This window comes from Agelaius tricolor, unplaced genomic scaffold (assembly GCF_023055355.1).
Source record: "Agelaius tricolor isolate 1412-34295 unplaced genomic scaffold, bAgeTri1.0.p SCAF_18, whole genome shotgun sequence".
NCBI lineage: Eukaryota > Metazoa > Chordata > Aves > Passeriformes > Icteridae > Agelaius > Agelaius tricolor.
The window spans coordinates 1,504,024-1,524,384 of NW_027269278.1; the positions used below are offsets into that span (position 1 = coordinate 1,504,024).

General features: G+C 44.6%; 1 protein-coding gene across 1 annotated transcript in view; it reads left to right on the plus strand.

The window, feature by feature from the left end:
* CTNNA1 (catenin alpha 1) overlaps positions 1–20,361 on the plus strand; it is a 117,766-nt gene that overhangs the window by 34,195 nt on the left and 63,210 nt on the right. The gene's annotated exons all lie outside the window — the stretch shown is intronic.

A 20,361-nucleotide genomic window follows, 5' to 3' on the forward strand; every position in this document is an offset into this window, starting at 1 on the left:
CACGATTCCGAATGGAGCAGCCACCAAAGGGTAATTAAACATGTGCAAGAGGTAAATGCTCGGTCTTGCATGGAGGAGTTGGTGGCATTTGTCTCATTGAACGTTGGTCAGATAGCCATGTGAGAGTGCAGAGCTTTGACTTCCTCTCACAGCAATGCCTGTCCTCCTCAGCCATGTGCTTTTGTCTCTGATAGGCAAGTTAAAGTAATCATGCTGAGATGGGAAGAATGTATTCCCTCTGTTATCTCCTTTGGCACATTGTGAAATTAGTGGAGCATACTGCATTTTTTAAAGTCACTGTTATGTTATGATTGTAGACAGTGTAGTTGGGGAAATGAGATTAGAAATTCAGTGAAATGGAGTGGAAAAAGCAATTGATAAATTATGGTGAAAATGTGGGATGGTGTGTAAAAATCCATACTGTAAACCCCTCTGTGATTAAGCTGAAGAATGACTAATAGTTGGGAATCTAAACAGTGAAAATGGTTTGATACATCTGCAGGAAGAGTAGGGATGTGCTGACTTAGAGTAGTGGCAGAGGAAATGTCATTTCATGTATATGTATGATATACCCACAGCTCCTGGGATGCTTTCCTCCAGCCTCCCTTTGAAGGAGGAAGCGAATTGGGCATTAAATCTGTTAATTGCACAGCACTTGCAGTGCATCGTAAATCCTATCCAAGTGCTAGAGTAAGAGGTATTTATTGGCCAAGTGTAAAAATTCAGAGAAGATTGGATGAGGAATAGACTGGAAAGGCTGAAGCACAGGACTGTCTTGAGACAGATTTCCTTTTTAACTTTAAACGCCTTCTCTTCGGTGACTTCCTCTAGCTTTTGGGCTTTCTTTCTGATCTCTGGCAATAACAAGACTTTTCTAGACAGTTTATAACTCAAAGTTTAGTGTTTTGGACCCAGAGTTTAACTGTTTCTCTGTGCCTGTCCTTGAAGGTCTGGAAGCATTGGCAGCTGTGTTATGGAGTGTGGCAGAAGTTTTTAGCTGAATAACGGGTTTTGGCAATAAACTGAATTGTAGGATCTCTTGACCCCCACTGCATCTGCTGGCAAGGTGATGACTCCTGTGATTATGCCCTTAAAAGAAGGGCAAGATTTGCTTTTTCAGTAGTTTGTTACAGAAGTTTGAATCCCCTTTTTCATAGATTGGTGTGCGTATGATTTCCTTTTTCATCTAGTACAACTTCTCTTGCCATTTTCAAGAGCAGCTTGGTCAGACTAAATCTTAATACATTAAGGCCAGCATTGTGTAAGACAGTGGTCAGTAGGTGGGTCCTGCAAGCAGAAGGATAGGAGCAAGGGAGCTGTTTAATTTATTTTATGCCAAGTATTCCCCCAGCGTTGGCAGTCTGCAGCTCAGGCACTTCTGACCTTCTGGACTGCTCTTGAAAATGGCAGGAGTCTGTTTCTGTGGATGGTAAGTGAGATGGGCTTTCATTACCTGCATCCACTGAATGTCATCGGCCACTTCATGACCTGGCCTCTTGGTTTATAAGCTACATTCTTTGAAATCCCAACTGTTCATCCCTTAATTGTAGCATCTGATTCTCTGGCTTTTCCCCCCTCCTCTCCCAGTTCGCCTGGGGAGAGCTGTTTTCCATTATGGCTTTTGCTCACTTCTCACAATTTCAACAGAAAATAGTTTCCCTTTTTAAACTTGCATTGCAGATCCCTCCTGGATTGAAATAGCATGGATGCCTATTTGCATTTAGGTTTTATTACTTGGAGGAAGCTTGATTCTTGCTGCTGGTGCTGAATGGCAGAGCTGGGAGGGGAAGGCCTAAATTCATTATTGATTCTGAGTAGCTTTGTGAAAGCAGAGTAGTCCTAGGTCTTGGTTCTGGGATCAACTGCCTGGAATGCAGTACATTCACCACCTCAGTTGCAGCTAAGTTTGTAATGTAACTCACAGATGGCAAGACCCAGATCTTTGTACCCAGATCTGTGGCAGTCAGGCATTCTTGGTGTGTATTTTATTAATTAAACAAAGAAATTTCAAAGCGTATTTGAGTTTAGTTGAGCATTGATTCCAGACTTAGGCAGGGCAAGAGGGCAAAGCAAAGCATGGAACTGAATGATGTTAAAATTAATAGTGCAATCAATGAAGAAGTTAAGAAATATCAGAAAATACAATGGAAACAGTCTTTAGGGTCTAACTCCATGGTCTTGTGTGGGTGCATGTTGACCTGTTGCAGTTTGCTCCAAGTAAAAAGGATGAAGCTGTGTATTTTTTGACACTGCTGCCAGTTTATCCTGGCATTGCCTTTGGATAAACTGGCAGTTGGTGAGATTCCTCTCCCACTGTAGGTACAGCCAACATCTCTGCTTTTCTGTTCTGTGCTACTCAGCTCTGCTTCAAAGTTAACATAACTCTAATAAAAACTACATGGATATCTAAACTACTAAAAAGCATTAAAAAATGCCCAGTGGGCTGACAGCTGAAAAATTTCTCTATTTTAGAAAGAAAATGTGTCACTGGCACAGGAATCCACAAACTTGGTTGTGACAGGTATGTGCTCTGTGCTGTAGCCCTCTGGGTGTCATTAGCACAGGACTTGGGCAGCTTGCCTTGCTGTCAGCTCTGTTACACGTGGTAAGTGCTGGATTTGGTGCCTTTGAGGCCGGGCTTTGAAGGGGTTTGGGGTTTAGCAGGGTGGAAAGCACAGGCCATGCCCTGGAAGTGTAACCAGCAGTTTCCAGTGTGCTCTCAGTGTGCCCTGAACTTGCAGAAGACATCAGTTACCTGACTGATGTGTAAGACTGGAAATAAAACCTTCTTTCAGCTTTTGACAGTCCATTTTTACTGCCTGGTGCAGGAGCCCTGAGGGCTGGGGGCAGCTGGGCTCCTTTCCATGGGCCAGCAGTGGTCAGAGGTGTCTGGTGCTGTTCAGTATGCACAGGGAAGTGCAGAGAGCTCTCATTTTCAGTCTATTCTGTACCCCATCAATTTCTAATGCATTCAGCTCCCCTTTCATGCACACACCAGTAACTCAGCCATGTACCAGCAGAAACATTGTCAGGAATTGTAGTTTGGCGAGTGCGGAATGCGGACCGGAGCCCCATTGTGTACCACATGCTCTTGTACAATAAAATCCCTTGTTACTACATTTGGAAACGATAAATCATGTTACATAAAGTAGCCTGACAGGTCCCATTTCAATGGGAATTTTAATGCTTTCATATTAACATTCTGACTATGTCCTTGACTGTCTGGATTGCATTAGAGGTGCTTGGCAGCAAATGGAGAAAAGCCATTGGGAGCTGGTTCAGAGCAGGCATTCCAGGCACACATCACTTCAGGATGGCTTTTTATTTTCCCTGGTTTCCATCTTCTCTTTGGCTTCAAGTGCTTGAGCACCACAGCAGGGTCTGGTTGGGGGTGGGGGTTGTGTTTCTGTTTTAGATTTTAACCTGACCTGTGCTGAAATGGCACAAATTCAAGGTGAGGGAGGTGGTTGAGCCCAGGCTGTGGCCCTGCTCTGCCAGGGAACTCTGGCAGGCCAGCATGGTTTGGATCTTGGGGTCTCCAGAGAAGGTCCCAGCACTGCTGGATTTGGACCTGGTGGACCCATAATTTGTTAAGTGCTTGGTTTGCACCCTTGTGTCTGTGTTCAGTGCAGTTAGGGGAATGTAGTACTCCACACAAGTGCTGTTTGCTCAACCTTAATTGCACTATTTTGCTTTTCTTTCCTAAGCTTCTCTGAACATCTCTGATGCTTGGAAAGTGATTGGGCAGGAAAGTGCCTGGCTTATCTATTCAATATCTGCTGGGAGAAATCATTTGTCTTCAGAACTACCAGCAAAGGATATTTCTACTCCTGACACACTTGCAATTTACAGAATGGAGATGTGTTTTCATGATGAATTTGCCTATTAGTAATGTTGATCCACAGCTTTGTATTCCTATCAAGGATCCAAGCTTGGGAAAGGACATGTGAATTTTCACATGACTCTGAAATTCATTTATAGCAAGTATCTGTATACTGAAAGGGCTCTTGCATAGCCCTTTTAATGAAAGCATCTGTTTCTGTGGGAATAGATGTGAATTAAAATGGCACACTGATCTGTGTTGATGATAAAGATGCTGATAAAAATTCTGCCTTGAGATAATCTACACTTTCTTTTTTAATATTGTTTGTCAGTTTAAGATGCCTGAATGCTGGCGTGATGGATGTGGTTAGAAAGCCTGGATGGGTTTTCCTGTCATGGACTTTGCTGCTCAGTAGAGAGCTGTGCTGTTATGCTGGGCCCTAATTTCCATAGACATTATTGCTTTGACAAAAATGCTGCTTTTAAAAACAGAACATTTCTGAAGTGATAGGAGTTTTAAATTTAATGCTTATAGGCTGCCATAGAGTAAATATTTCAGCATCATTGGAGTGAAGCCAGATGAAGATGGTGAGAACTTCACACTGTGTCAGTCAGGCATTTTTGGGCTATGGAATCAAGCTTCCAGGTATTCACCCAACACCATCCTGGTTTGGGACTTAGTGTGGGGTTTTCAGGAGATGTTCTGGCACCTTCTGTTTCTTAGGGAGTAATAAAAGCACTTATGGGATTTAAGAGAAGTTCTTAAGAGTCCAGCTCATGCCAAGTTCTGTACACCTTGTTATCTTTGGGTTTTGAAGGTCTTCAGAGTCCTCCCTGTCACCCCCATTGGTTTCCCTGAGCTTGTCCCAATGTTGATGTGGAATTGCTGGTTTAGAGACCCCAAACAACTTGGGGTGCCCAGCCCTAGAGGGGAGGGAGGGCAGCACATCTGGGCTCCAGCTGTGTGCCGTGGGTGGGAGCACAGGTCAGTGCAGCCACTGATGCCAGTGGCACAGCTTGCAAGTCTTGGGTGCTTTTCCAGACCCAAGACAGTTTTTGTGCTGTGCAGATGCATCTCTTAAAGAAGCATATGGCTGGCTGAGTGCCTCCTGAGAGAATCCCAGCAAAGCCCAGCACTCACACCTCAGGTCTGATTGCAGTAGGAGCCTAGGAGTCTCTTGAAGTCTTAAATCACTGCTGTGCTCCATCCACTGCCTTCAGCCTTTGCTGCTTGTTTGGTGCAGAGCTGCCAGCGAGAACTCTCTTAAATTGAATAGATTTGACAGCAGCTGGGACTTGTTCTGAACTGCCTTGTACAGCAGAACTCACCCTTGCAGCCTTTCCACGCTTTGCAGCATTTCTGTTACAGACTCTTAATGTATGTAAAAGAAGGAAGGTGGCTGCCCTCACTTACAGTGCTCACTGCAGGCAGCTGTGCAGCAGAGCTGAGCTCTAGTGCTGGCTCTGAGCAGGAATTGAGTCCTGTGGATACTCTGAGTGGCAGTGAAGGCTTCCATCCTACCTGGTCCCTCCTTTTCCCCCCTCACCCTTTGCTTTTGTGTTGGTGAAACACCTGTTTTTTCCTTTCTTGTCAGGCATGTGTCCATCTCCAATGTTGACACATTCTGATCTTCTGATAATGCATTATAAATCTCAACCTTTCTTAATCTCATGTTGATCAAATAACATTTAAGATTGATGCAGGGAAAACCTGCAATAAAAATGTACACCCTTGTTTGTGATATGGAGCTTGACATTTTGCAGTGTTTACTTTCCTTGAACTCTAAGTGGTTTTACATAAATACACTAATGCTGTGCATGGATTCTGCCTTAACATTGTGGTTTATGGCTTAATTCATTTGAATTCTCCTGTTTTGTAGGAAAATATTTGAACTTTATCTGTCTACATAAGATCAAATATGTAGTCACCCCTAATGCAACTCCATTTGGTGATACTTTAGTAGTCTCTCAAAGTCAAAGTCGAGGAGTATGGATGGAATGGAGCATGTAAGTTTGCACAGTGACTGCTGATCTGTGGATAAACAGTCTTTTAGCCTCCAGCAGGATCATGCTCTCAGTGTGCAGAAGTATTACACACACAACTGGGCTTTTCAATTCCTCTCGTTGGAGGAAGGGCATGATTGAATTATTACAAAGCTGGAATACCACAGCTCTTGTATTGCAATGACATACTTGATTCTCAAGTCCTCAACTTCTCCTTTTTCTTTTGCCTTGATCTAATACAAACTCTGGATTAAGTTCCATGTGCAGGATGGGATTCAGGAGATAGTGAAGGGAGAGAAGGGGAACCATCACTGTCCATGTACACATCTGTCCCTGTGGCTGTGTGGTACCACTTGTCTACTCTCCAGTGCTCCATGACATGCAAAACCTGCTGTGCTCTTTCTTTTTTTTTTTTGCTTTCCAGTACCTCTTCATCTTTTTTACAGCTCTTGCTGCAAGCATTAGAAGTCTTGATGGAAACTGAGATATTCTCTTCTGGATGTAGTGTTTATTATCCAGACTCTGCTCTTGCTTAACCTGTTTTATCCTGTGTAAGAAAGCTGATGTTCTGTAATGCTCTTAATGTGTCCTGGAGCTTCAGACCTCCTTTGTCCCAGAAAGTCTACAGAATCAATACAGAATAATTAGCATTTGTGGCTTATCCAAATATCGGCAGCCCTCTGGAATTTAAATAGAGGCAAAAGAGTGACTTAATCCTTCTCATGTCTGAGAAAAGGATGAGGCTTAAGCTGTGTCTTGGAAAGCTGTTGAAATAGAGGAGAGAACTTTGGCTTCCTCCTGGCCTACACAGGGACACATTGCTTTAGCAGGAGGGATGGAAGTTAGAGGGGAAGCAGCAGAGCCAGCTTATGTATGGCAGGGTTAAAAACCTGCTCAGGCTATCTGAAAACACTTCTTGACTTTGGAGACTGGATACTCACAAATTATTTTTGCTGAACAGGCATTCTAGAAGAGTAGTTTCCTTACAATAAGAGCAGCAAAGCCAGAGGCTGTCAGGCCAGGAGCTGCCTTGCAGAGGTGGGCTAAAAGGTGCATTTTTCTCAGCAGCAATTAAAAAAAAAGCTCTGGCATTGAGCCACAAAGGGAAAACCAGGGCATTTGCAAAATTAGCAATAGGTAGTGAAGAATCAAACCCAGATGGTTCTGTGCTGGCTTTCACAAATACCTGTGCCTTCCACAAATGGAGGGTGTTTTTCTTTATTGTGTGTGTCAAAGTGAATGCAAATATTGTGGGATGTGCAGCCACTCGTGGAGTGTTGACTCCACTGTGTTCTGTAACCTCTGTCTGTCAAGAAACAAGGCTTTTGCCATTCATTGGGTGCTCCACTTGCTGCCATATGTGGCCAGAAGAGAAAAATTGCTTCTCAGCTCAGAATCTCTTTGATATGCCTGAGGTGCTGTCAGCTGTGGTTTGCTGAATATGATAATGTGAATTGACGTTATCAGTTACTGTCTGAAACCTGCAGAGTGATCTGGGGAAATGAAGCCTGCTGCTTCTCTGGGGGGAAAGGCTCTGAAAACAGAAGGTTCTTGGTTGAGTTCAACTTTGTAGGAGTGGTATCTTGAGAGTGAAGTCTGTGAGGCACAGGAAGTGTGGGTGACATGGGAGTGTGTGGGGAGTGACTGGACAGGGATGAGGAGCATCTTGGGGATGCAGGTGCATCAGTCCTGGGTGCCATGACTGCTCCAGAGCATCCTTCTAGCTTGCCTCTCATCTGCTGGGGTTTAAGGAATTTATTTTGACCTTGTATTTAAAGGATGGATTCCTTAAAAAAACCCACTAAACTAAACCATAAAGTACTTTTTTGTTGCCTTTGATTGATTGAAATTTTGGAGTAAGGTTCCCACCTGCAAGTGTGGCAGGCACCTTCTTTAATATGATGACAGATGAAGATTTGGCTGTGAGGCTGCACACGGGGGCTGTTTGGGGGAGTTGGAGCACTGACTATCCTGAACTGTTCAAGACTTCAAATAATCCTGATACTATTAAATTTCTTTTCATGTTTTCTTGATATATGGATATTGTTGCAAAATTTCTCCCCAAATTAAAATACATACAGAGATATTAAGGAGTGCTGGAGATTCTTTAGCAATTTCTTTGAGACACCAATCTCATTATGTGCTTGAGACTTCAGCTATTTTTTTTAGTTTATTTTCTTTTCTGATATTACCTGCAGCATTGGTATGTGATGCTTTAAAAAGCACCCGTTTGCTGAGTAGGAAGATAACCCTGGGACTTGTTTGTAGCACACACGTTTTGTCCTGTATCTGGTGTTGGAAGTTGATGGATGTTTTTCCTTTCAGGTTTCCCAGAAGATGAATTGCAGCTGTGAATGTCAGTGCTGCCCAAGTTAGATCCCTCCTTGTACATGCTGTCCCCATGGTTTTTAACCCAATACTCTACACTGCTTTTAAGTATGCATTATTTTTATTTAAGTTCTCTTGACTAAACCCCAGAATTAATGCAATTAATTCTGCTTGCTTAGAGCAGCAACTGGCTGCCTGATACTGCCCAGGTGGCTTCTGCATCTGTGGCTTCAGTCTCATTTCCCCCTTTTCAAAGGGTTTGTGTGTGTATCTCCCCCTCAGCACTCAGCCTCCTGCATTGTATAGGGAGGAATGTGGGATGTGGGCTGGCTTCCTCTTCCCTACTGTGCCTTTGAACCTCTCCTTTGAGGACTCTTTATTGAGTCATTTTGGGGGAAGAAGGTGACTGGAGAGCTCTTATGTCAAATACAAAATAAGACTGCAGCCATATCACTTGATACTGTTCCCCTTAAATGCCAAATTGTGAATTTCCTTAGAGGCAGAATGAGTTTTTTGGGCATCTCTCCAGGAGTCAAAGAATCCAAATTCTAGAGGTCAGTGGACTGAAAAAAGCCAAGAAAACAAGAAGTTAATGCAGAAATAACTGAAGAGAAAGAAGTTGAAAGCCCCTCTGCCTGTGCCTGGGCAGGTGACCCCTTTGGAGCTAATGGCCTACAAGATGGGCATGTTCCTTCCTGCAGGGCCCTTTGATTGGGGAAGGCAGGGTCTTCACCAGGCCATGGAGAAGTTGATGTTCTTGTGAGGGTGGGCTTGCAGGTGAGGCTCTCTGGTAGCCACAGGTGAGGTGGGCTCCTGCCCCACCCACTGTGGTCAATCACAGCTGTGCTCAGCCCAGGGGCTGCTCCTGTGTGTGCAGGTGCTCAGGGACCTGCAGAGTGAGGTGAGGAGAGCCTGTCAGGCATGTGTTTGGAGAGAAAAAGGTGGTAATTATGCAAATCTGCCGGTCCTGTACACCACCACTACCACCTCCCCCCTTCCAATGCTCTCATGAAATCATTTTCACAGAGAATGTAAAACTGCCTCTTTGGTGGCAGATGCTGAATTCTCCAAACTTCCTCTAAAGTTTTATCTCTGGTCAGTTTTGTAGTGCTGTGGAAACCTATTTCCTCCATGCCCCCAAGTTATGGGTATCCTCAGCTGGACTTGAGGAACTCCTTTTGTAACAGCAGGACTACCTCAAGTACACAGGGCACTTGTATCCCCTGGGAGTATTCCAGGTGTTATTTCCAGTGGATTGGTTATTTTATGCATTGTGTAAAGTTGCTCTATGACTTTGATTCTATTACCCACTCCTGGAGCAGTGCCTGTGTGCAGGGAAGGGTGCTTTCAGTGCTAGACTGCAGTGAAGTGTAGATTCAGTTACAACTTATTTCTTGGTGTAAAACTGAATTTACCAGCTGGGTTTTTCAGATTACTGTCAGCTTAAGTACCTTCAATCTCCAGCTTTTTCTGTGCCAGTTTTTGCAGTTCTATGTATTAATTCTGTTTGTTTTGAATAGCTGTTACTTTATCATCTATCTAAGGCTAATTCAGATTGTGTATCTAATGATCTCTTTAGAAGTTGAAGCTGATACAATAAAAGTGTGAAATGTCTCGGCATCCCATAGCACTCAGCTTTGTTTTCCTTTCTTGTCTTGGATGCTGAGGTGATGCTGCCTTTCCCCTGCACCTCAGATGTGCTGAGTGTTCCTAAATGGTTTATTTCCTTTGACATTCACTTTCCTTTGAAGAAGGGCAGCCACTTCGTATGTGTCAGGCTTGTACTGGAATTCTAAATACTTTAATGCATTCTTATTATCTGCAAGGGTGGCTGGCTAATTAGTTAGCTCAGTAAATAATAGCTTGGTGGTGCCTCTGTGAGAAATGAAGGTATGCACACCACGTTTCTGGGCTTTTCAATCCCCCACAGTGCCTGGGGAGTCACTGGCTCTGGGTGAATGGAGGTGATGTGGATGAGGTTGGCTTGGTCTGAGTGCCCTCAGTGGGATCTCCCTCCTGGGCAGCCAGGGCTGCTTCTGAGCCCTTTTGGCTTCTCATAGACTTCACCTGACTCCACAGATGGTGACCCTACAGAGCTGCCCCAGCCCTGGCCCAGCCCAGGCAGGAGCTGGAGCTGCTGGAGCCAGGCCAGAGGAGGCTCCAGGATGAGCAGAGGGATGGAGCAGCTCTGCTGGGAGGAAAGGCTGGCACAGCTGCCATTGTTCACCTGCACAGGAGAAGCTTTGGGGGGACCTCAGGGTGGCCTTGCAGGGCCTGAAGGAGCCCCAGGAAACCTGGAGAGAGACAATTGACAAGGGATGGAGGGACAGGACACAGGGAATGGCTCCCAGTGCCAGAGGGCAGGGATGGATGGGATATTGGGAATTGTTCCCTGTGAGGGTGGGCAGGCCCTGGATCCCTGGCAGTGCCCAGGGCCAGGCTGGACATTGGGGCTTGGAGCAAATGAGATGATCTTTAAGCTCCCTTCCCACCCAAACCATTCTGAGATTTTGTGATGGAGAGGAGATTCTGCTGCTTTTGCTGCTGCCAAGGCTTGAGGTTCTTGACAATTAGTCAGCTTTTCCTGCTGTTCCTGGTTTCTAATGCCTATTGCTTCCTTTCAAAGGCAACTTCATACCTACTTTTTCTGTTAGTGTATTGCAGGTTAAGGCTGCTGAATCCCCACCTTACAGGAGCACTTTTAAATCTGTTGCAAATTAAACCTATTTATATTTCTAATAATGAATAAAGGATACATTAATTCTAACTTTGAATGTCTTGTGACCATATTGGTAAAATTGCTTTATTATCTGTTTCTCCAAGCTGTCTTGCCAGGAGTTAGGTGGCTTTATTCCCAGATTTATAATGCATTCTCTTCCTCTTGGAAAGGGCATATGCTGCCTTGGCTCACTCCTTTTAATTTGAGTTTTGCAGGGGTCTGTGTTGTTCCAATTTTAGTTCTATTTCTAAAGCCTTTTGCACACATGTAAAATTTGATAAAAACTACAATATCTCAAGGCTTTTACAATTACTGCAGGTGTAAACTTCAGCCTGCTTTTCGTGCTTCTGGATATATCTATTAATTCATGTAATCTGCAAAGGAAAAACTTGAGATATTCCTTAGATAAGGTTTCTAATTAACATAAAAAAGAAAAAGCAAGCCTGTAAAAAAGCAGCTCCAGTGGTATATTACTCACCAGCCCCAGCAGTTCTCTGGTGGCTCCTGCCAGAAGTGGTTTGTCCCTCTGATAGACATTCCCCCATCCATCCTGCTTCTCCCATCTAACCAGGCATACTGGAAGTGAGATGAATTGACCTGTAGCCACATTTAACCAGTTGTCACTCAGCAAAATCCCTTGGGAGGAAACAGCTGGAAGTGTTGACAAAATATTGGGCAGCCCCCGTTGAGGTGCTGGTTGTCACTCAGAGCAGCCTGGCTCAGGTCTCACCTGGCTGCACTTGCCTGGGGCATCTGGCATTATTTTGATCTGGGTGCTGCATGAAGGTTTAAACTCTAGGTTTAAAACCCAGCTTTTATCAGCAGCTGTGATCCACTGCAGGGCCTGTGGGGGCTGTTGTGATGTGCTGCTGTCCTGCTCCTTTTCCAGCACAGGTTCTGTGCTCCTGTCTGGGCTGGGGGGCAGCTGGGGGCTGTGGTCCAGGAGAAGGAGCAGCCTGGCTGGGAGTGCTGGAGTCCTAAGCCATGGCAGCTGTCAGCAGGAAGGGGCAGGAGCACAGGAGTGCAAACTGCAGGAGAAGGATGCAGAGTAACCCTTTTACATCTGGAGCTGGTGAGATGGAGATACATTGCCTCTGCCTCTGTGACATGGAGGCAGGAACTGCCCTGGTGTGGAGGTGGGGGTGTGACCTGAGATGGGCTCAGGGGGTCAGAGCATGCTGGTAGTAACCCCAAGGTGTGGGGCTCCATCCCTGTGTGGGCATTCCCCTGGGAGCTGGACTCTGATCCTTGTGGGCCTCTCCCAGCTCAGGATATTGTGTGACCTGAGCGTGCTGCTGGAAGTCAGAGCCTGCAGCTGCCTCTGAGCTCAGCTAACAAACACCTGCAGGGTAACAAGAAATAGAAACCTGAGCCATTTTGCAAAGGGTTTCAGGTACTTTTGCTTGGTTAATGCTGGGTCTGGTCTGAATTGTAGAGTCCCAGCATCATGATGTGATGGAAACTGGGGAAGCTCGATTCCATGAAAAGCCAGCTTTAGCATGTGATGTATTATTGCCAATTTGGGTTTTCTTTTGCACTTTTAGGGAAAAGATGTATGTTGCTACAGGATGACTTTCTTGGCACCCTGGCACTTTCCTACCATTACTGATCTTAAAAATAGATATTTTTGCTTCAGTGGTAGAAATGTGCTGCAGAGGTGTAGAACCTTCGTGCTATATATCATAAAACATATGCTATTAACTTGCTAGATATGAGAATAAGCCTTAAGAGAACACTGGTAGATAGATCTGTTACCTAGAAGTGTTATAAAAGTAGTACAAAATGTTTGAGAATCTGTTGTTTTTCAGACCTGACAAACACCTCTCTTCATCCCTTCCCTTCCTCCCCCACACCACAGGTGCAAATAATAGTAAAAAAAAATACTTTTTGCTGTTGCAATAATGTTTTTTCAAGGTAGCACTAGACAGTAACTTTAAAGGTTTGGTTTCACCATCACTTAAAAGAAGACTTACAGGATCATAGAATATCCTGGCTTGGAAGAACCCACAAGGATTTCAATGCCCTGCCCAGACCCCGCAACAATCCCACCCTGTGCCTGGGAGCATTGTCCAAAGGCTCCTGGAGCTCTGGCAGCCTTGGGGCCGTGCCCATTCCCTGGGGAGTCTGGGCAGTGCCCAGCACCCTCTGGGAGAAGATCCTGTCCCTGAGATCCAGCCTGAGCCTGAAGTCTAAAAAGCTCACATTAGGTGGCTTTCCTCAGTGAACAAGGTGGGATCCCCTGTTGCAGAAGGAAATCAAGTTTGGCGAGCAGGACTTTCCCCTCCTGTAGCTGTGCTGGTTGTGACTGATGCCTCTGTTGTCCTCCAGGTGTTTTTCAACACCTCCCAGAATAACCTCCCCAACTTCACCCAGCACTGAAGTGAGACTGACAGGCCTGTGGTTTCCGGGGTCCTCCTCCTTGCCCTTCTTGAAAATCAGAACAATGTTCCCCAGCTTCCAGTCAGCTGGGACCTCTCCAGATTGCCAACACCACTCAAAAATCATCAAGAGAGGCTTTGCGATGATATCAGCAGCTCTTTGAGGATTCTTGGATGAATCCCATCAGGCCCCTGTAGGTTTGTAGGGATCCAGCTGGAGCAGCAGATCCTGCACGATTTCAGGGTCACTGGGAGCTGATCATTGTCACAGTCATGGTCCTCCAGCTCAGGGCACTGGGACCCCCTTGGTCCATGATCCATGTTGAAGACAGAGGCAAAGAATGCATTAAATCTCTGCCTTTTCCTGTCCGTGAGATGATCCTCCTCATCCTGGAACACACTGAAGTCATCTCTGCACTGCCTTTTGCCATTAATATCTTTGTAAATTGTTATTATTCCACAGCTCTGGCAGCTCCAGCTCCAGTTGAGCTTTGTCCACATGGATTTTCTGCCTACAGTGGGAGGAGCAGCATCTCTGTGTTCTTCCCACATCACCTGACTCTGGTCTCACTGGGCACACTCCTTCCTCTTTAGCCTCATTTCCAACCTGGCCTTGGACACTTCCAGGGCTGGGGCAGCTACATTTGGTTCTTAGGATGTGAATTCTTACAAACCAGTGTTTTTAGCTGCTCCGGGTTTTGCCCTTGAGTGGGAATTCCAGACTGATTACAGGGATTAGGAATTGTTTTTAGCCTGGAGCAGTCCTGAAGCTTTTGGTCAGTTGCCATTAAAGTTAAAAGATGCTGTGAAATGTGGAGGAAGACCCATGCACTCTCCTGATTTTTCTTTTTCATTAGGGAACAGACTGCAAGACTGAAGTTGCAAATTATAGCTCTCCTGTGAGAAAATAAGATTTTTTGAGGATTTTTTAATATTAGTGAAGCGACTGGAAGTATGTTACTAACTTGAAATATTTGGTTTGAAGACAGTGGTTTTGATAACAGAAGTAAAGCAGGCCTCTCTTGATTATAACCGCATTACATAAAAAGAAGTGACCAATCCACTTACCAGAATAGAAATCAGCCTGTGTACTTGCCTTGATAGAAATTATTTTAATAATCACCAAAAAAGTCCTATTTTCTGCTCAGAAGGAATGTGGGTTTGATTTTTTTTCCTGGCTCAGCTCACTAAAACCTGTTCATGTTCTTTATCATATTTTTCACCTTGTGCCTATGAACAATCTGGATCAAGTATGTGGACTTGTCATTTAGTCCTAGTCCTGTCAGTAGTTAAAAACACTTCTCTTGCATAAGCAAATGTAGCAAACAGGATGGAGTAATTATAAGAAAACCCTTTTATGACTCCTTCCATGAGTAAACTTTCCATTAGGGGGTTTGTTTTGAGATTTGCTTTTGACTTTTAAATATTTTTTGATTTATATCAGTTAATTCCCCAGGATCACTGATTGCATGTATTTCATAATGTGACACAGGAAATCCACCTAAAATGTTTCTATTTTATATATATTTAATTAGCTGCATATGTGTGCATAATTAATGCTTTAGAGGGATAGGGTGGTTAGGTTGTTTTGTTATTTGCATAAGCTCGTATTTTTTTGAGTGCTTTGCTGGTATTTTCCTGCTTCCCATGTGTGCCTGATGGCCAGGCAGGGTGGATTAGGTTTTGTTGTTGACTGTGCCAGCACAGCCTGAGGTTGGGGCAGTGGCAGTGAGCTGCTTCCTATGTAGTAGGCTAGGGACAGGCGTTCGGAAGATTTCAGGCTGTAACAGAAAATTACAAGAATCTTTCTACCCCCCTCCCCATAGATAAAGATCACTCTTAAAATGTAGCCAGACGTATAACCCCCCTAACCTATGCATGCCAGTAACTTTCCACTCCATACTAACCCTAGAAAATATAGCCAAACCCCTGTCTGACGTAGAGAAACCCCTTAATCCATAAATACCCTTGAAACCCCTCAATAAACACCTTTAACCATCCACCACATTGGTGTTAGCGTCCGTTATTAGCCACAAAAAATCCCACAGAAGAAATCGCAGTGCTAGACTCCGATACCAAGTCACCGTAGCCTTCACAAGAAAGCAACATTCCTACAGTTGTGCTATGTTTGCATGAACAATTGAAATTGCTTTCTAAAGCTGATGCTCACTTATTAATTTGCCTGATGAAGACTACTGGTTTTGAATAAATGGACGGTAAAAGTAGGTGTCAGAAAGTTCCTCTCTTGATGATGCAGCTTTATTGGGGCATATTCAAATGATGGAGTGCCCACTAAGAAGAAGGAAGCAGTCTGCAGCCGGGTGGCATCAGCTCATTTGAATGTGGCATAAACCTTTTTCATGTGTCTCTGGACAGTCTCCTGGCACCCTTTGTCAAGTTAATTGTTGTCCATAGACAGCTCTAGGTATGAAGGGACAATATCCCTGGGATTTATCTGCTGGGTGCACTGGAGTCTGCCTCCTCTTTGTGTGTGTTTCCATTTGTCCCTGTGTTTGAGGGAGTGCTGTCAGACAGGAGGGGCTGGGGAAGGTGTGGAGCACTCCTAGCCCACAGCTCTGGCAGTGATCCCACTGCTGTGCCAGTGCTGTGTGCTCAGGAACCTCCTGCTGCTGGCCTGGGCCCTGCTGGGAAGGGACAGCTCTGCAGCAGGGGGGGCAAGGACTTGGAATTCATTCCAGAAACACCTCTTGGGTGTGGAACAAAGCAATGGTTTTAGCCAAGTTTCAAATTTGTCACAAATATTTACACTGCTGACTGATCCAAAACTTGGTGTGGAAGAGGCATTGCAGTTTGTTCAGCAGCTCCCAGCACTGAGGGTATTCTGAGTGGTCTGTAAATAACTGGAATTCCTTAGTCCTGATGCTGTTGTGTTGTTACAAAGTGAGCTCTCTGGGTGTTTGCTGAGTTTAACTGTGGGTGGTATTGTAGCTGGTCTAGAGACTTGCTGTGGCCGGGAGGAATACCTGGCAAGAGTTCATTGCATCTGAGACATTGAGGCTGATGCTTCATAGGTTTAGTAAAGCATTGTCCTGGTTTGGCAAACCCAGGACAAGGGTGAACAGACAACTCCCTAAAAGTTCAGTAGAGGGTGATCAGGCATCTCCTAGAAGTCACCAGAGACTGTGGGAACTTGTCAGAAGTATCTCATTTTTGTTCTGTTCAGGAGTGTGGTGTCGTGTTAAAGATGCAGTACCTGCCAAAGCTCACTGGGTTGGTTTGTTTATTTTGGTTTCATTTTAATTTGGTTGGTGTTGAGTTTTTTTCTGGTTCATCCCAATCAGATGTCTAACTTTAGCCTTTTTGGAAGTTTCTGGATGCTAACTGCTGGCAGAAGGCATCAGAAGACACAGCTCCCTCACTTCCAAGCTCCACAGCTGCTGTGCTGCTAATGGATGTCCCAGAGCTAAGCTGGTCATCCACAGACAAGAATATAAAGTAGAGATGGCTTTTTCTGCCTGCCTGCCCTGTGGCTGTGGAATTCTTGAGGGCCTGGGCCCTGCAGATACACCCTTGCTACCCAGAGAGCTTCCAGCTGTCATTAGGAGCTCCCCAGCTTGGCTGCCTGTGCTCTGGTCAGCCTTTCAGTGGCCTGCTGCTCCCCTGGGTGCTGACCTCAGTGTTTGTCCTACCTGGAAGAAATTCCATCTATTTCCAGCTATTTCCATCTTCAGGACTGGAAAGCTTGAGGAGGAGCTCTTTAACCTTTAAATTATACAGGCAGAATTTCAAGCAGCTGTTGCTGTTTGTGTGGGGATGTTGTGCTTTAGGGCTGGATGGGATTAATAAGTAGTTCTAGGTCTTTACTGGAGCATGTTGTCTTCTCCTGAGGACAGCAGAGATGGTGCTTTAATATCTCCTGCTCTTTAAGTCAGAGCTGTGTGCTTAGACCTGGGGGCTTGCAGCATGGCCCTGCTGGGTGGTTTTCCCAGCCTGGGGTTTGTTCCTGGCTCGCATCCTTTGATAGGTGTGTGCTGAGGGTGTTCAGTGCATGACCCCCCTCTGGAGCAGCTGGGCTGCTTGGACAGCTGAAATTTGCCTTCCTCAAAGCAGAGGTTGTTAGCCAGGCTGCTGAGAGTGGCTGCAGTGCAGGGGGTACGTTTTTCCCTCAGTTAAGTGCTGTGTGGTGCCTTCCGTGATGGAACTGCCCTTGTAGCATTGTGTCCCTGCCCCTTTCCCATGTTCTCACTCCTTAGCAGACTGTGTCATTATTAGCTTTACTAAGAGCTCTATTAATTTTACAGGTTTGTTCTCTATAAGAATTCAAACTTAAAGTGGTGTTAGGGTTGAAGCAATCCATTTGAGGGCAGAAATTGATAGTCCTAGCTAACAGCACATGGCTTTAGAGCAGAGGTTCTGGATATGTGATGGATTATTTAGGAGTTAGTGGGAAAAGAGCAAATGCTTCCTAATAGGAACAGTTGCTGTAGAGTTGAGCTGGATTCCACATTAACACACTACTCATTATTTTTAGCTCTTTGCAAACATGTAAGTAAAACTACTTCTTACAGCAAGATTTTCTGAATATTTTGTACACTTCATAAAGGATATTTCAAGTATTTTAGTGGCTATACAGTTAAGAGGTATCTTAGAAGGACCTTTCTGCTTGAAATGCATTTCCTGTATCTAATGCTGTCTTTAATCTCATGTGGTCTCACAAAAACCTGTTCTACCTATTAAATATGCAGTAAAGCTGTTCTGTTTGGTAGAAGATTGTATGTTTAAACAGCAGAAGTCCTCACTGCTCCTGTATTTTAAAATTAAAAATTCAGCTGCAACACTACTTCAGATTCAGAGCCATTAGAATGGATTTTTCAGATTTATTCTCCTGATTACAATACAGAAAATTAATTGCTTTTGACTGTAAAGAATTATGACTCATTCATTATTTAAGAACCTTCTTGATGGCTGAACCTTTTCCACTTACTCCAAGACTTCTCATGAAATATGGCTGTTTTTTTAAACTGGTACAAAGCAGGATGCACCTCTGTCAAGCAGTGACTGCACTGCCCACGCTGTGGGGTAGGGAGGGGTGGAAGGAAAACCAGCCCCTCCTCTGTGTCCAGTTTGCTTGAGTATTCAGTGTACAAGGAGGAGAGTCTGCTGGGGATAACAGGGAAGTTGCTTCCATAGCATTTGAAAGAAATTCCTTGGTTTTATAAAAGAAAGATTGATTACTTCATTTAAACATCAATATCCTTTCATTTTGCTTGTGTGTGCTTACTACAAGTGTTAGTGTTACATACTGGGGAGAAGAAATCAGGTTTAACTCAAGGGATGTTTCCCTCTGGTCTTGGTTCAGCTTCTTGCTCCTGTCTTTTATGCTTAAATGATTTTTGTGTGTGTTTAACTTTTGTCCTTTTAGAAAACTTAGAAGAAAATGTCAAATTATAGACCTTGTGGATTAAAAGCAGCTGAAGAGCTGAAATCAGGGTTTGGTTACTTGTCAGCCCAGAAGAGTTTGCTCAGTGCCCTTGGCAGCCAGACCTCTGGAGTTGTGCATCACAGAAACAAACCTGGGATTGTGCTAGTGAGACATTTGTCATTTTTTTGTTTTATAGAATCACAGAATGGTTTGGGTGGGAAGGGACCTTTAAAATCACCCTAGTCCAGCCCCCTGCAATGAGTAGGAACAGCTTCAAGTAGATCAGGTCCCCCACAGCCCTGTCCAACTTGGACTGGAATGTTTCCAGAGAAGGGGCATCCCCCACCTCTCTGGGTAACCTGTCCCAGGGCTTCACCACCCTCACTGTAAAAAAATTTCTCCCAAAATAAGACCCAGAGCATGTGAATTCTACGTCAAATATGGCAAATAGAGCTTTACCTCATTATAATAAAACTTCCTAAAATCTTCATGGTAGTGAAATTGTTGATTAGGTAACAATGATTTTGTAAAGCTTTTCCTTAAGAACAGATTACAGAAAATACTGCAGTCAGGGTTTTGTGGTGGGTGAACGCTCTCACTGAATCCTGTCCCTTACCTGGCCATTCACTGCAGGAGGGAGCCAGGGTTTCCCAGTGCTGCAGTTTTCAGTTCATTTGTGCAATCCTCTCCAGTCAAATTCTTGAATCTCAATTTTTTTTTGCAGTTGTCTTAACAGAGCCTACATTTAAAAGTAAGTTGGTAGTGATGTTGACATTTCCTTGTTCCTAATTGGATTTAAAAGTTTTGCATAATGTATTCAGAATACTGGTTTTTCTCTGAGGTTTGTTACCTTTGCTTGTGAGAACAACTGGGTTTGTAGCTGAGAGATGCTTTTGCTTGTAAAATTAGTCTCTGAGAGTTTAAGAAAATAGATATATCATGTGCTGCTTTGAAGTATTAGAAGGATTTGAGAGGCAGTTTGCCAACTGACATTTAAAACCCTTGAGAACTTGTTCCAGCCAAACCTTTTGATAAAAAAGTAAATGCAGCTACAGCTTAGTTACTAAAATGATTTTAGCTGGTGGTTCAGTGCGTGTAATCATCTTGGAACATCCTGAGACTCGTTCTTTTGTTCAGTTCTCTATCATGGCTTTTGGGCTGTGTCTGTGAGCTTCTCACTTCTCAAATCCAGAAATCCTTCCCATGATATTGAGGCACAGTGGCTCTGAATGCCGTGTTGGCTGTGGTAGTCATGTAAAGAACACTTCCTTTAGCAGGAGTGGTTTTGGGACCCTTCCTGGGGGGCTGTGACTTAGAACTGATGGGATGTCTCACTGTGTGACACCTCTGAACCTTACGGGCTGTTTGTCCTTGCCACACTGCTGGCAGGGTATTCCCATTGGAAATGCCAGCTCCTGGCTGGCACAGGGGCCCACAGGTGACCCTGGAGGTGTTCCTGGGGACCCAGGAAACACCAGGGGCAGAGCCAGGCTGGGCCAGGCCTCTGCTGATCCTGATGCAGCTATTCAAGGGCCGGGAGTTTGGCTTTGGTTTTCATTCAGTTTTTGTTAGTCAGGGGACACCTGGTTTGGGAAGAGCCCTGCAGCCCTGCTCACTGTGGTACAGCAGAAGGTTGTATTTTGCTCACTGTGGTACAACAGAAGGGGCTGGATTTGCTGTGACTCTGGCAAATGGCCCAAACCTGACTCTGCTGCTTGGGACAGTGG